Raw genomic sequence first — 16,259 nt, forward strand, 5'->3', positions numbered from 1 at the left:
GGTGTCAGTGGTTGACAGACCAGTAAATGCATAGAGCCGGGATTCTCTTTTTCAAATGCACTCCCAGATCATCATGGACGAGGGTATTTGACCATTTCCCTACAATTTGGGACACATGGCCAGGGAACCTGTGGTGAAGAGGGGTTGCAGGGTGTCTGGCACAGGCCACAGTACCCAACACATGCCACCCACACCCCCAGCCTCAAAATAGCCTCAGAAGAGAAGAATGCCAGCCAAGTCGACAGGACTGCTTTTGCATTGGGCATAAAGCTCAGTGGAAACTATCTGTATGCGTTCCCCTCTTCACTGCCAGGTTAACATCCAGGGGGACAGGGGCTCTCCACATGATCCCTGCCTGTGTGGTGTCAGTGTGAATGTTTCTGCTGTCTGTTGGGAGACCATCTGCCTCCCACTCTGAACAAGGACACATAATTCCCTGTCACAGCTTACATGACTGTAATTAACATGACCAACCTCTTCAAGAAGAGAGACGAATAAATCTAATTTAGCCCTGTTTTCTTCTGAACATCTGCAGTCAAAGTATGTAAGTGTCCACATACATCATTATGTGAGAGAGAGAATGTATGTGAGATCCGGAGAGAGAAAGACAGAGACAGACGATGTAATGGCAATGTAAACATGTTTCACATGCAAATAAAGCCCTTTTGAATTGAGAGAGTTTGATGTGATGAGGGATGGGCATGAAGGGGGGGTGTTTACAAGTCTAGCTAATCACAAAAGAGAATTCCTGCAGTGAGGCGCCATGGATAGTTTCAGTCGAGGAGGGGACGACTTTTATACTGATGGATCAAAAGCTTAATGGGCAGGAAGCGGGTGGAAATAAAGGGACAGTCAAACTGGAGACATAAGCAGTCAATAGTCCTATCCCACAAACCCACTCCTCAGCCTCCCTCCCACTGCTTCCAGTCTCCCAAGGAGGCATTCCCTTACAGCAGCAAGCAGAGTAGTGGGGAGTGTGTGGCATAGGACTATTGACTGCTTATGCCTCCAGTTTGACTGTCACAATATTATCTTTGCTCTAGTCAGTTGTACCTGCACCAAAAACGCCAGCATTTTTGCTTCATCGCTTGTTCATCATTTTTAAATAGTAAGCCAATTTGTTTTCTTATGGCTCTCTTCCCCTCTGCAGCAGACATGGTGAGCAATGTGCTTGGAACATCGAATCGCAATAAAACTTGTAATTATCGGCACATAAGTATCGTGACAATATCACAATGTGAGGTCCCTGGCAACCCTGTCAAAGTCACGTTTTTGGCATTACATTATTGTAATGAGAGAAAAAAAATCAGAAAGAGAAAACACAGCAGCGTAGAGATGTTGTGAACACGTGCATAAGACACCACCATGTAAACGTGCTGACAAGAAACCAGGGGTTAAAGGTCATGTGCGTAGGCCAGAGTTAGCTGTGTAGAAGCAGCGTGGGGTACAGTGGTTGCATAATGGACTTTCCACCAGGGTAAATAAACAGTAGTTAGGATACAAAGTGGAACCAGCATCTCGCTGACAGCTGCTGATAAGCAGGAAGATGGACTGTCGGTCAGGTTTGGAATTCTTGGAAGATGTATTCTGGGAGCTCTTATACAAGATCAACACCCTCCCCGTTATCTAACTATGTGATGTGTAACATCAGCCAGCCACTCAAGTTCACTGTGCAGAGTAGAGATCGACCCTCTTTCAAATGGTTGGTGAGATAGGATTGAACTTTTACAGTGTTACTTGATGGTCAAACTAATCTGTTACACTCGAGCCAGTCGCTGAGTTAGAAGTGTGTGAGTATGCAGTTGGCCTACTCAATAGAAAATCACTGGGCGAAAAGGGTCCATATCAGGGGATATCTTCACATGATACGTTTTTGATATTGTAGAGAATACAGATAATTTCCAATACATATTGAGTTTGTGGATGTGCACCATATCCTGACAAATTCTGAATCCACATGTGTCTTTTAGACATATGATATTGGGATTACTCATGGGCATTTCCTATGGCAGGATGTGCTCATTAGATATCCGGAGACAGGCCTATGTGAACATCTTATTTTCTCTATATGATGACAAATCACAGCCGGTTAAGGCTCTCGAGTGGCGCAGCGGTCTAAGGCACTGCTTCTCAGTGCTAGAGGCGTCACTACAGACCATGGTTCGATTCCAGGCTGTATCACAACCGGCCGTGATTGGGAGTCCCATAGGGCACAACTGGCCCAGCATCGTCCGGGTTAGGGTTTGGCCAGTGTAGGCCGTCATTGTAAATAAGAATTTGTTCTTAACTGACTTGCCTTGTTAAATAAAGGTTCAATATTTTTTTTTTACTGACAGTAGGTCTACATAGTATATGCTATTGAGTGAGGGCCACATCAGGATCATGATATGCATTTTGATATGCTAAATAAGGACAATTTCTGATGCTTATTTGAGTTGAGGACATGCTCAATAATTGGACAAATATTAAATCCATATCATTCTTTCAGACACTAGCTATAATTTTTCTATTCCCTCTGGATAAAGGCATGCACAAACTGAAAGCACTGTAACTGGTAGCCTAGCAACAAGAATCTCATATTTTCTGGTGTGGAGATATTTGAATTTGGGGGCCACAAATGAATGTGTAAACGGTGTGTGGTTGAACTGATGGAGACTGGAGAACTGGAGAAACGATGTGAGAAACTGTTCAGAAAATACTTTGAAGTTGTTAACACTTAAGTGAGTAGCTAATTTGAGATGTTTTATTGATCTTAGTAACTAGTATCAAGAACATTAGCTAATTTGGCCAGCAGCCAGTATGGCCAGCTAGCTAGCTAGGCTTGATAGGGGGGTAAAAGCTAACTGGTAGCCTAGCTAGCTAAAAAATAACAACATTTTAGCTAGCTAGCAGCATGGCTTGCTAGCTAGCTAGGTTGTTCCAGTTCGTTGTCTCGTCATGAATGAAGCAGGTAGAGTAAGGTAGCTACCTTGTGATATGGTTATGTGAAATGACATTATTTTCTTGCAATAGACACAAATTTGATTCATTACTGATGCATTGACAGTTTGGAGTGGATCACAGACCAACACTACCACCACGTTGGGTCAGGACTGCGGGGGACAGCCGGTGACGCCCCAACCTGCACCCGTAGTCCTTAACAAAAACAGGGCAGGTATGGGGTATTGAGGGTGTGCAACTTTTATTTTGTGTGAAAATATATACAAATATATGTTTTAGGCCAATCCTTGCTATGTTTGCATCTTTACAGAAAACATGTGTTGTGATTGGAACTCTGGATTTGCTATGCTGCATTTTTTTTTTTTTTTTACAGAAATAGCAGAGATGTGCTTTGGAAATAGCAACTTTGATTAAATATAAAATGTTTGCCTTTCCGTGCCTTGTATAGCCTACTACTGAATATGGTGCAAATGTATGCTCAGATATGTCAACATCATGTGAAGAAGCAGGATGATTTCCAGTGCCTGAACAGGTAAAATAATTTGGCCTCGAGGCATTTCATAGTTTGGATTTAGCCCGTTTTTGATCAGACATACGAGGAGGAATATTACATATCATGTAAGGATATCTATTGAAATGCCTTTTTTTGAGAAATACAGATACATAAATGTTCAGGTACTGACTACATACTCTTTCAGGAGTTATAGTATTCTACAAATATGTAAGCTGGAGCAAGCGCATCAGGTGAACGTATCTCACCCCAGATATCTCCCTGGACTCATACGGTAGCAGAGAGATTTCTGAGTTCCGAATTGGATGCATGTAGAAACTGTCCCATTATAGAGAATATCCTAGCTCTGTATATAAAATAATTAAATGCGTATCTGGAGCATGTCTACTCCTTACAGTATATCTAATAAAAAGTCAGATATCCGGAATTGTATAGGTAAAGATATTCCCTGATATTTACCCTTTTCACCCAGTGTAATGTCTACAAATGGGTTGGAATGCAGTCCGCATAACTCCATTAAAGTTGAAAACACTACTCTAAATGTTTTATAATGATCTGAAATGAACTCTTTATACATGTGCTCGTGTGACTAATGAAAGCGGCACCTGATTTTTTGTAAGACAACATATTCTAAATTGAAGCAGATGTGCATTGGGAGAGTGCTATGGTTATACTACTGAGAGAGGCACTTAGCCTCACTCCAGTAACCCCACTGACTACAGTAAACATCAGAAGGGACACTACTGTATGTGAAGCATAGACATGATACACCTACTATGCCACAGGTAAGACAGTGCTGAAGATAAATTGGTAACATATATCCTAATACTGGTGTTTGGTTCTTATTATTCTCTAAATCTGATAACACATTCACACTCTCTCCATGGAAGGCACACGGGCTCTTTATCTCCCATCTGGGTCAAGGAGACGTCTATGCACCAAGTGGTTATTCTAGGATGACAAAAAATACTAAAAAACACCTCCCCAAACAGAAAACAAGACAGAGCATTGCAACAAGACCAACATAAACACACGCACTCTCTCCTCCATCCTGTTTCTCCTAGCCACTATGTGTCAGACGTCTCATTCTCAATAATAACTTCATCCACAACCCACAATTTACAGTTGTCCCAAAATAACTTGAGATGTTGAATGGCGTTTCCCCAGAAGGCAGAACAGCATTCTGCTCATGGAATCTGCTCCATTGTTTTAAAACAACCCAAAGTATAAATGACAGTGTTCCCAGCAGTGAAAAACATAGGAGTGGACATTGCATTGTCTGAAAATAGGGCACCACAGTTCTGTCATTGTTTAGTTTTGGCTTTCAATCAAATTCAAATTCCAGTATAGCTCAAATCAATTCCCTCAAAGATAAACTATTTTGAAAAAAGGTTTTCCTCCAAGTACCTCAGCCACAATGAAGTGAAGAGACAGGAGACTATAGAGACAGTGTTCTGTACAGGGCTAACAGGAGCCATACAAGTTGATGTAAAGACAAATGGTCTAACGGCTGAATAACAGAAATCTAAACCAATGGGGAATAACTGCATGTGTGTATCTAAATTCATTGGAAATAGGACTAAAGCCATCAGTGACCAATTTAAAACAGCCATTTAATGTTTACTGCCCTCGTAAACCAACATCTAACCTCGCCTAACAACAGGTTATTCAGAGAGACTCTGCCCTGTCTCCTGAGGACCAGCCCAGGCTGATGTTTCAAACACGGGCTGTCATTTAGCTAACCTAGCACTCCGTCCACCAGTGCCAAACTAAGTCAGCCTGAGTGTATTTACAGACCTACTATTTCCTATCTGAAGACATAAAATATTCTTTCTGCTCAGATACTGTTTTTTATAAATAACAAACTCAGCTAAATTCAGTTAAAATCCTCCTTACTCACCTTGCAAAACAGGTCACAGAGGTTCTTTGGAAATGTGTCAGAGGCTGGAATCAGACAATATAAAGACAACAAACCTTCTTCTATAAGCCATTCAGCCCAGTCGTGCGAGCAGTGGCATACACCTCAAAATAAAATTAGTTATAATCCAGCAAAGGCCACCTTCTGTTTGATTATGTATTACGTTCAAAGTCTATACAACATAGCTGCCAGGCAACCTGCTTATCCAAATATTGTAAAACATAATGTGTTGTAAAGACATGGACTGAGTGTGCCATGCTCGACAGTAGCCCCATTAGCAGTAGAGATGTGATAACAAATGGACAATTTATCTTAAATGCTTAAACTGCCCTTTTTTATTGGTTTTCCTTTAAGACAATTACAAAAACAGAAATTGTTATGTGAAATCAATGCAGAATATGGTCCTATTGCGTATGGTGGTCCTTTTGCATAGGATCGCTAGTGGGAAATGAAGTTCTATGTACTGAATCTCAAAGCGAACACTTGGCCCATAAGCAAGTGGCCACTCGAGTCTTCAAGAGATTTGGCAAAAATTAACATTGAGATGATGTCTCCCATGACATGTCTTGTGCATGACTTACTCACTATTAAAATACATGCATGGGGGGGAAACAGACATATGCTCTGATAGACAGTGAGAAAGTTAGCTAGCTTCACTGACAAACACAGGGATGGAATGTCTAAGGATGTTAGGCAGTGCACCGATAAACAGTATGTAGTTTGTCACTTACTTACGATAGTTTGACAGCTTGCTGATGAAGTTGTAGACATGTTTCTAGCAGTCAGTCCGTATTTTAGCATGTTTCCAAAGCACGAATCGCTAGCACCAATAGGTTGTAATGTTGGGTCAGCTAAAATCCCAGCGCAGCAGCCAACTCGAAATTGTACTAACTCAGGGTAGAGCAGGTTGTTCACTGTCTTTCTCTGCCATTTTTCCAACATGACGATAATGTGCAGAGCGCTTTATATTCGTGGCAAATAATTTGAAAGATGCATATCTCCTACTACCATTACAGAATTGTTGCGTTAGTCATTTGTTTAATTTGTATTTTTCCTTTAGTGATGATGATCGGGACCTGTTCATGGTAGTTCTGTGGTAACTGCACTGTGATTTTGTGGAAGAAAGTTTTTCTGATTAAGATTTTTAACATTAATGTCCCAATTTCGTTTAAACGTTCACTCCCCGAATTAGCAGTGTGTAATTCAGACTGTACCATGTCCCCTTTAGTGTACAGTGTATGCTAGAGTTAGGGGCCCCCAGAACACAAAGCATATCAATGTATCTGCAATGAACACAAGGGAACTAACAGCTTAAGTAAACCAAGATTATGTATGGATGTCAGGTGTAGGCTTATGGCCATTTATTACATTTAGAGTGATGTTTGATTAAAGTTCTAACATCTAGCCACTAGGCTTGGGCGGTATCCAGGTTGTCATACCGACCTTGTTCTATCCTGGGATATTCAGTAATACCAGCACTGAACACAAGGGGCACTATTTTAAGCAATGTAATCCCATAGCAAATGCTAGCTTAATGCTAACGAACGCATGAAAACATTTTTATAAAGTTTTTGACAAACTATTTCCAGGACAAACATCCCAGCTCATAAAAGGTATACAAGTATCTCAAAAATGCTACTCAAAGTTTGCTGCATGCACAGAACAAATATTGGCTTTTGATCAAGGAGGGAATTCTCTGCTGTTGTTACCAAGAAGAGCTTGATTGCAAGACGCTAACCACTTAGCTAGCTAGCTAAGAAGTTAGTAAACCAAATGGATAACTGCACAGCATTTAGCACATTTTAGACAGTTAACTTAATAGTTCTAAGATATCAAACAGTGAGTGACTCACAAGGCTCTGGTCTCTCGTGGTTGTGTGCTTGTAAACTAACTACATGTGACTGGGGACTACCGATAAGCTTCAAAATGTAAAACAATGTGACAGGTGAAATGAACACGATCTGCTTTATCTCCTAACATATTGCACAAGTTGACTGCAGGTACGTAGTAAAAAGTAGCTACAAATATTGAAATGTAGAAAAAATAAACTTCAAAGTAGTAGTTTAAATGGTATTGAAAAACTATCCTGTGGCCATTTCCAAATACCCCGGTATACGGCATACCATTGAAGCCTACTAGCCACACATTTTCTGAATTAGGAATAGGATACAGAGTATTGGGTCACCATTGTACTGGACAGACACAGGGAGGAACCCACATCCAGGCTTGAGAGAACAATCAGAGGGAGAGGAGAGCGTGCACATGTTTCAGATGACATAGAACAGCCCTGCACCTGTCACACACATTCTTTGCTTCTATTGTTTTTCAACTCTAATTCCAACCGTCCCACCAGTTATCCTCATTGGCAACACAATAAATGGGAGGATTAAAACCTGGTGCTTCATTACATCTTTAGGCCTAACAGCAATGTGCTTTATATCAGGCCCTGAAGGCTGCATACTATCTGCCCCTTTAGAATGTGAATGGGTTTATTTGCCATGCCATTGATTCTACTGTAGTGCTAAGAAGCCTGTTAAACTTCTTCCCCACTGCAGGAGTGCCCTGAGGATATAGGTAATTGTGGTGAGGAGATTAATGAAGTATGGGATCTGTCCCTAGCCTTTGGGGCGTAGGGTTTCCCTTGTGAGACTGGGAAAGGAGCTCATGTGATGGTGACATTAATGGAGTCGTGAAATCCTCAAACTAGGAAGCATTTGGTCAAATGTCTCTGGGTTATGGACTGTTTTCGTGATCGTATAGGTGTGCTTCAATAGTTTTTGAAAGAAGGTTCTGGTGTCTTTCTTTCTGAAGTAGCCTACATCAGCCTGACAGGACCATTGCTGATCACTTCGCCAAAAGGTTGTCAACCCCCCCAGCAGTTGTTCATGTTCATTCCTCACACATCCAGATCCAACACTGGGAGCCAGTGTGGGGTAATTTTTTTATGGAGGATATGTCAGGCATGATAAAGCTGGCCTTGTGTTTAGAGATCAAATAAAGCACAGGAGCAGTGGTGGAAAAAGTACCCAATTGTTATACTTGAGTAAAAATAACTCTGGACGGTTCTGACTTAGAATATGTGGACAACTATAAATACACAGGTGTCTGGTTAGACTGTAAAGTCTCCTTCCAGACTCATATTAAGCATCTCCAATCCAAAATTAAATCTAGAATCGGCTTCCTATTTCGCAACAAGCCTCCTTCACTCATGCTGCCAAACATACCCTCGTAAAACTGATTATCCTACCGATCCTTGACTTTGGCGATCTATAAGTCTTTGCTAGGTAAAGCGCCGCCTTATCTCAGATCACTGGTCACCATAGCAACACCCACCTGTAGCACGCGCTCCAGCAGGTATATTTCACTGGTCATCCGTAAAGCCAACACCACTTTTGGCCGCCTTTCCTTCCAGTTCTCTGCTGCCAATGACTGGAACAAATTGCAAAAATCACTGAAGTTGGAGACATATCTCCCTCACTAACTTTAAGCGTCAACTGTCAGAGCAGCTTAACGATCGCTTCAGCTGTACACAGACCATCTGTAAAAAAAAACATCCAACCAACTACCTACTTCATCCCCATATTTGTTTTTCTGCTCTTTTGCACACCAGTATTTCTACTTGCACATCCTCATCTACACATCTATCACTCCAATGTAAATTGATAAATTGTAATTACTTTGCCACTATAGCCTATATATTGCCTCACCTCCTTACTTCATTTGCACACACTGTATACAGATTTTTCTATTTTGTTATTGCCTGTACGTTTGTTTATGTGTAACTCTGTGTTGTTTTTGTCGCACTGCTTTGCTTTATCTTGGCTAGGTCCCAGTTGTAAATGAAAACTTGTTCTCAACTGGCCTACTTGGTTAAATAAAATAAATAAATAAAAAATATAGCTTAATAGAAAATGACTCAAGTAAATGTCACACAGTAAAATACTACTGGAGTAAAAGTCAAAAAGTATTTGCTTTTAAATATACTTAAGTATCAAAAGTAAATGTAATTGCTAAAATATACTCAAGTATCAAAAGTAAAAGAATAATTACAAATTCTTTATATTAAGCAAACCAGATGGCAGAATCTTTTTTTTTTATGTACGGATAGCCAGGGGCACACTCCAACACATAATTTACAAACAAAGCATTTGTGTTTAGTCAGTCCGCCAGATCAGATGCAGTTGTCAAAAATATAAATAGTAAAGTAGAGATACCCCCAAAAAATGACTTAAGTAGTACTTTCAAGTATTTGTACTTATGTACATTACACCACTGCACAGAAGACAGGCAGGCAGGGAGGGCAGGTTGCCAAGGAGGGGCAGATAGGTAAAGCACTTTAAGCCCCAGCCAGCAGCCCTGCGGTCACATTCTGCCTGGCTAGCAGGGAAAGGACATGAGTCTGTACTATACATGCTGCCACCCTGCAGGGTCACCTCCATAAGGGTCATGATGACTGGGTAGCCCCAGCATAAAATGCACAAATTCCTTGGCGAGGGAATATAAAACACCTGTTTGCTATTAAGTGACCTTTATCACTCTAGTATCACCTGCGAGTGACACTGCACACCTCCAAACCTGACTGTCTGGGAGCCATAAGAGGTGTGTCATAATTGAAGCTGGGTTCTGTCTGTTCCAAATCAATGGTCCAGCTCAAAGTGGACATTCCGCAACTTACTTTTTGCCCTCTACATAATAGCTGTCAGTTCATCTTCAGAAGTGTAGAAAGGGAAATTCCCTGTGTCTCTGCACCAAAACAATTAGGAAATTAAATATATATTTTTTTTTATCAACAGTTCGAGAATATCATAACTTGTTTGTCTTCTGAGAGGTTTCTAGTGTTACATAAACCCAGAGGGTGTCTGTGAAAGAATAAAAACCTGAACCATGAGTCAATCATATGCATTACAACGTGTATGCAGTGTACTCTATGCTAATGCCTGATGGCCATGGACAATGGGCTCTATTGTCAGATCAGCAACCAGACTTCATTCAACTAGAACTGTCTCCATTACCATTCCCACAAGGGCCGCCAGCCAATCATAGCCCTCCATCGGAGTCCAGTGGGTGGAGCTTGGGACATGTTTAGGAGATTTGGGGTGAACTCCATCAACAGCTGTGATAATCCAAAACATGAACAGTTTGCACTTCTCCTGCCCTGGGATTAAGACTACATTTTAGAGTTGACAAGGTGGCCCTTGAAAAAGGATTGATTTTCCAATATTATGTCCAACTTACAGTTTTACATTACCAGATAGGATATACTCTTTCCCAATCCATACAAGGGTCCCACTCTCAACCCAATGCCCCTGCAACAAACTTGCTCTGTGTGCGAGTCAAGATTAAACAAGACCTTCCTATTGGTTTAGATGTGGAATATTTGAATGTTGGCAGGCCACCTTCACAGGCTTACTTTGGGCCTCGCCTCCAAAATAACTAAGAAACGGTGCTCTATGGTGGCTGTATGGAGGCTTTTGTCTTGGTCTTCGCCCACCATCCTGCTCTTCCTACCACTAAAGTAATGCTGGGAACTTCCGGACCCTCATAGCCCAGCAGGATATGCCCAGTGACTGTCTCTCTGAGACATGAGACAGCAGCAGGGTCAAACCACAATAAATCCTCTTTTATAGGGGGCAAGCCTGACCAACAACAGCCCCCTTTACCCCCTACAGGCCTCCACTACTCCTCCTCCCATCCTCAAACAAATGAGCACTATCAGGTCAGATGGCCTCTGGATGAGAGTGAGCATGTGGGACATAGAGACAGAGTACAGGGTGTTTACAAAATACACGACTCAATGTCAGTCAATACCAGGAATAATGGGGTCACTTGTCCAAACAAATATGGAGATAAATGAACCGATTAGGATGCAACTCTGATTAATCTTTGTTATTTCTTTGTACATTCTTTATCATTAGATTATCTGAAGTGAAATGTAACAAATGAAGACATAAACCAACATTTAGGGCTGAGATTATTAAAAAAAGCCCATAAGGAGTAAACCTCAGCCATCTGCTTGGACAATAGTCAAACAACACCCTTTCCATTCAATGTTCTTGTTTAACTATGTAGTTGGACAGTCTCTGTATGGAACTGCATTTTGAGTTGCGCCTGCCATCTCTGTTCCCCATCTCCTGCCAACAACCCCAGTGTCTAAACCAGGGCCGAGTTACAGGGTGAGAGGGGGGTCAGAGGTGGCCAAGTGAGCCACACAGGACAGAGGCATCCGTCTGGGTAAAAACCTGAGGATGCAGGTGAAGGTCTGGTCTCTCTAAATCATGACCATCTGTAACTTTTGGACTGGTAGTCCCAATGCAACCCTAATGCAAGGAACATGAGCACTTAAACCACTAAACCATGTTTACCACAGCTGAGGTCAGAAAGTTAAGCCAGTCCTTTAGCTCTGTCTAAGAAGGATTCCAAATGTCAGAGGTTGGATTGGGACAGGGCACACAAATTTGGATGGAAAAAAATAGGAGCTCCGTCACCTTGGTAGAAGCCAAAGAGAATCACAGAGGAGTGAATGAGTGTTAATGAATTATCACGTTCTTTCATCGTAACGTTTTAACCAATCTCTACATAAAATTAGCAATCAGCACCACAGAACAACGAGACATAATACATCGCACTAGCCCTTAACGGCCCAATCCAACACATCCATCATCAAAGCCATTGGTTGTGTGACGGAGATCCTGCCTTCACATTGTCATGTTTCTCCCAAAAGGCCTGGCTAGCTAGTTTGCACTGGGGTAACCTTCCTAGAGGAATGCAGTGTCCCATCCTCCTTTGTCTGTAGACCATTGTGAGTCTACAGAGTAAACAGAGGGACAACATCCTATTGTGAGGCATCTCAGGAGCTCACAATCATATCCTACTCTGACCCGCTAAAAGTATTTAGAAATGTTAAAAGTAAGGTTAATTAGCTAGACTATATTTATGCCCTCTCCAACAAGAATGCTTTTTAATAAGGGAGTTTTTCAGTCCATCCCAATGTGAGAGTTGTTTTTGGAACTAAGTTTAGCTCAGAAAGAGCAGACAGTGAGGCAAACTGGTTTTGTGTTAAACTTTCCTCTGTTCCAAGATGCAGGTTTTTGCCATTCTGCGAGCAAACTTCTGGGATTTGTTACAATAAACTAGGGCTGGGCAATATACCATATCTAACGATATACAGGTATTGATGTTTCAATTTGAATTTGCCTTCTATAAAAAGGTATTTGAATGTTTGGTTTATTAAAATGTGATAAGTGTGAGTCATCTCTCGCTGCCGCTTTCCACATAGACCTAGCCCCGCCCCTTGTCACTCAAGAAGCGCATTTGTTGTTCCTTGACCATAAGACACTTGACTTCAGTCTGCATGGTCAATGCAGCACATGCAACAACGTTGATGACAACGATGCTATTTTCACTTTGCTTCTTAATATAAATTCACTAGCATTCTATAATTACACTATTCATTTGTGTTTCTTACATCTACAAACAGCTTGTTTACATTTTCTTAGCAAGTTAGCTCATTGTTAGCAGCTACTGCTAATCGCTAGCTAATAAATGTACCGAGTCAAAGCAAATGTAATTAGCTCTACAGCTTGATAATACCAGTGATTGTGTAGACCTAAATCAGCATGTTGTTTGTGCAACAGTATCTTCAAATCAAAGAGAAATACGTTCACTACATGAAGTAGCTAAGCGAAAACATTTAAGGTAGCCAAAGATTATAGGGTCCCCTAGGAAACACTTATCAACACTTTGGTTCCTACCCTTTCACAATACGCCTCCCTGGCATTTTTCATTCTTTGTCATATCAAACACTGCATTCAAAAGTTCCCACTATTATATTCTAACTATAGAATTAGAATAATCATTATATTTCCAAGATTCCAACAGTTCACCCAATTGTTTTGCTCTAAATCACAAGTCAAATGTCAATTGCAACATTTTGCATCAACAGGGCTTTCCTGACTCTTACTTCTTTACATATGGGCATTTCATTCGAAAATGACCCATGAGCATCAACATGTGATGTTCATAGGAGCATATCAATTGGGTGTCAAATTAAAGCTAAGAGTCTATATTTTGGGAAATGAAGGCATTTATACATGTACTATTTTTTTTTTTATGTTCCATTTTTTAAAATTAGGCATAAGAAAGGCTTTGATTTCTGGATAGACAGATGGAAAAGGGGTCTTAGAAAACATTTACCAGCAAAAGTCTTAAAGTTTTAGAAATACATCAAAACACAATAATGTTGACATAAAGACCTCTGCCAACTAATATCAACACTTATATTTTGTTTTGGAGAAATTGTTGCCTCGTGCTTTGTAATTCCATTACCAAAACCCACAAGATATTTTCTAATGAAATTATGGAAAGTTCACAGAAGTAAAAATGAATGGTAGATCTATCAATTTGTTATAGTGATTTTACTGATATCAATGATTAGCATATTTTTTTATAAACTATTAGTTCTTCACATTTTATGCGCAGCAATGTACACATGGAGGTAGGCCTATGTGTTAATTACAAAATGCAAATTGCGGGAAAACACCATTCTAAAATGAACAGCACACATGCAAGCAGTTTCATGGACAGAGATGGAAATATCCATTAGAAAGAGGGGGGATTTAAAGACGCATTAACTATCATGGGTTGCTAATATGAGTAGGATAATGCATTTGGGTGATAGACAACGAAATAAAGTTGAAAGAAAACCAATAGAACAGGAGAACGCATAATGAGCAAGTCATTATAAAAATACTATAAGCCTTTTGCACAGTACAGCTTGAGTTGGCCTGACTGTGAAAGACCAATATGGGATTTATCATTTTAAATCATTCAGAGTGTATGTCACTGTTTCTCATAGACTTTTCCACACAGGGCGCCTTTCCTTCGTCGGCAGGCCATTAGAATTTTTGGGCCAAAATTAAAGTATACCCACTTCTCCAGGGTCCACTGTCTAGATCAATAACTAAGAGATATTTTTAAACTCAAGGTGCCATGTCATAGCTGACACCCCATTCTTTCTGCAGACCTCTGAATTAAGATTAATATAAAATAAGACATTTTGGAAAACGTGGTCGCATAAAAACCTGAGGGAGAATTTACTTGAATTCCATTACCAGTTTGCATCTATATAGTTTTTTTTTTATACATTTTATTTTATTTTTTAAACATCGCTCTGCAATTTCCTGGGTTGCAAAATGTTGAATAGTTTGCTTATTTTCCGTTTGTGAGAAAACAAGAAAGTATAGTGTGGAGAATCATTGTACCATCTAAACCACTGAAATATATTTTCTTTAACCAAAGACATTGTATTTTCAGCTGTTTGAAGCTGGTGTACAAAAAAGTAAAAACTAAACTTAGGAACGGGAAGCGTAGAAATTGCATACACAGAACAAATCTACCGCTTGCATTCAATGAGAATTACAGATATATAACTCACATTTCTATGTGAATTTGGTCGGGTCGCCCAAAAACATACATATTGCAGTCAAAGTGTAATTCCGTTACTGTGGAATTGCCCATATTACTTAGTTTCTGTTTCAAAAGTCTCCAGGAGTCAGTGGACGCTTATGTTTGAAGTTTTACGTTTTATTAGTCATATGTACGAGATACAGATGGTATACACCGTCCAACGAAATGCTTACTTGCAGGTTCCTTCTCGACAACGCAACAATAAGAAAAAATAAACTATATAAATAGAACAAAGTAAATGGCTCAGTAGAATAGAATAAACTTTTTAGCATAAGTATAATACAGGAAGGTAAAATGTATTTGTTTTGGGGAAGGGAGGATTGGGGACAAGTGATAAATTGTGCAGTATTTAGCAATGTGTATCGATGGGGGGATTTATCCTCTTGTACAATGCGTGATAGATCGAGTGGGACGGATTGAAAAGTGAGTGTGTATGCAGAACCCAACACCACACAGATGCTCCCCATCTCACGCTGTCACCAATACCCGAACGTTGGATAGGAACACCAGCTGCACACGGAGAGGTAAAATAGTGCTGCGCTGTGAGATGTATACTCCCTAGTACTCCAGACCATATAAATGGCGTCTTTTGCAAACAGCATGCTACTGAGGACCTTGGAGTGACTCATATGTCTGATGGTTACACCACCAGTGAGGGAATGAAAGCCATCAAAAAAGTGTTGAATGTCCCCTTGAACCACTCTAAACGGAGACATCAAGGCTGTTGAGACTGCAGGGGTTGGCTAAACACATTACCTCAGAAATGCTTGCTTTAAACCGGTGACACCCAATAACACATTCAAATCCATAAACACAATTTAATTTATGTTCATCAATAGTTCACTTTTTGGGAAGTAAAAAAATGGAGTACATTCACATAAGACTTTCTTTGAGCTTGTGGCGAAGACTTATTTCCATTGAAACATCTGTTTCATAAAACAAAATCAAAGCAGAAGAGAGGCTAAAGGGTTTTAATGAGCAACTTCACATCTGTCTTAAGGCATAGAGACAGATGTTGGAGAATATTAATGTGTGAATAAACCAAGTCAATCTAACTGCACCAGCCATCTTAACCTACATGAGTGAAACAGCGGTGCAACAAATGGGATACGGAACAGTTGTCTTCCGCCTTGGTTATTGGTCTGTTAACCACACTAAAGAGCCTGTAAAGCCAATTTGCGAATCAGTTAAAGATGAATCATAGTGGGAACTGACAATTAAAGGAAACTCAAAAGGCAAACTAAATATTCCCAAAAAGGATACAGCATCTATGGGAAATACTTCATTTATAGACAACAATTTCAATCATGCTTTGATGTTGGGTGAATATGTTGACTTAAAACATGTTTTTTAACAAGATTAATGGCTAATAATTGTCTCTATAGGATACTGAAATATGTTATTCATATCAGTTATAGCTCTCAA

The 16,259-nt window shown here is 40.3% G+C and overlaps 1 protein-coding gene across 1 annotated transcript in view; it reads right to left on the reverse strand.

The window, feature by feature from the left end:
- LOC129815056 (rho GTPase-activating protein 39-like) overlaps positions 1-16,259 on the reverse strand; it is a 53,041-nt gene that overhangs the window by 35,990 nt on the left and 792 nt on the right. The window lies entirely within an intron of this gene.

The sequence above is a fragment of the Salvelinus fontinalis genome, chromosome 18 (assembly GCF_029448725.1).
Source record: "Salvelinus fontinalis isolate EN_2023a chromosome 18, ASM2944872v1, whole genome shotgun sequence".
In the NCBI taxonomy this organism is placed as follows: Eukaryota; Metazoa; Chordata; class Actinopteri; order Salmoniformes; family Salmonidae; genus Salvelinus; species Salvelinus fontinalis.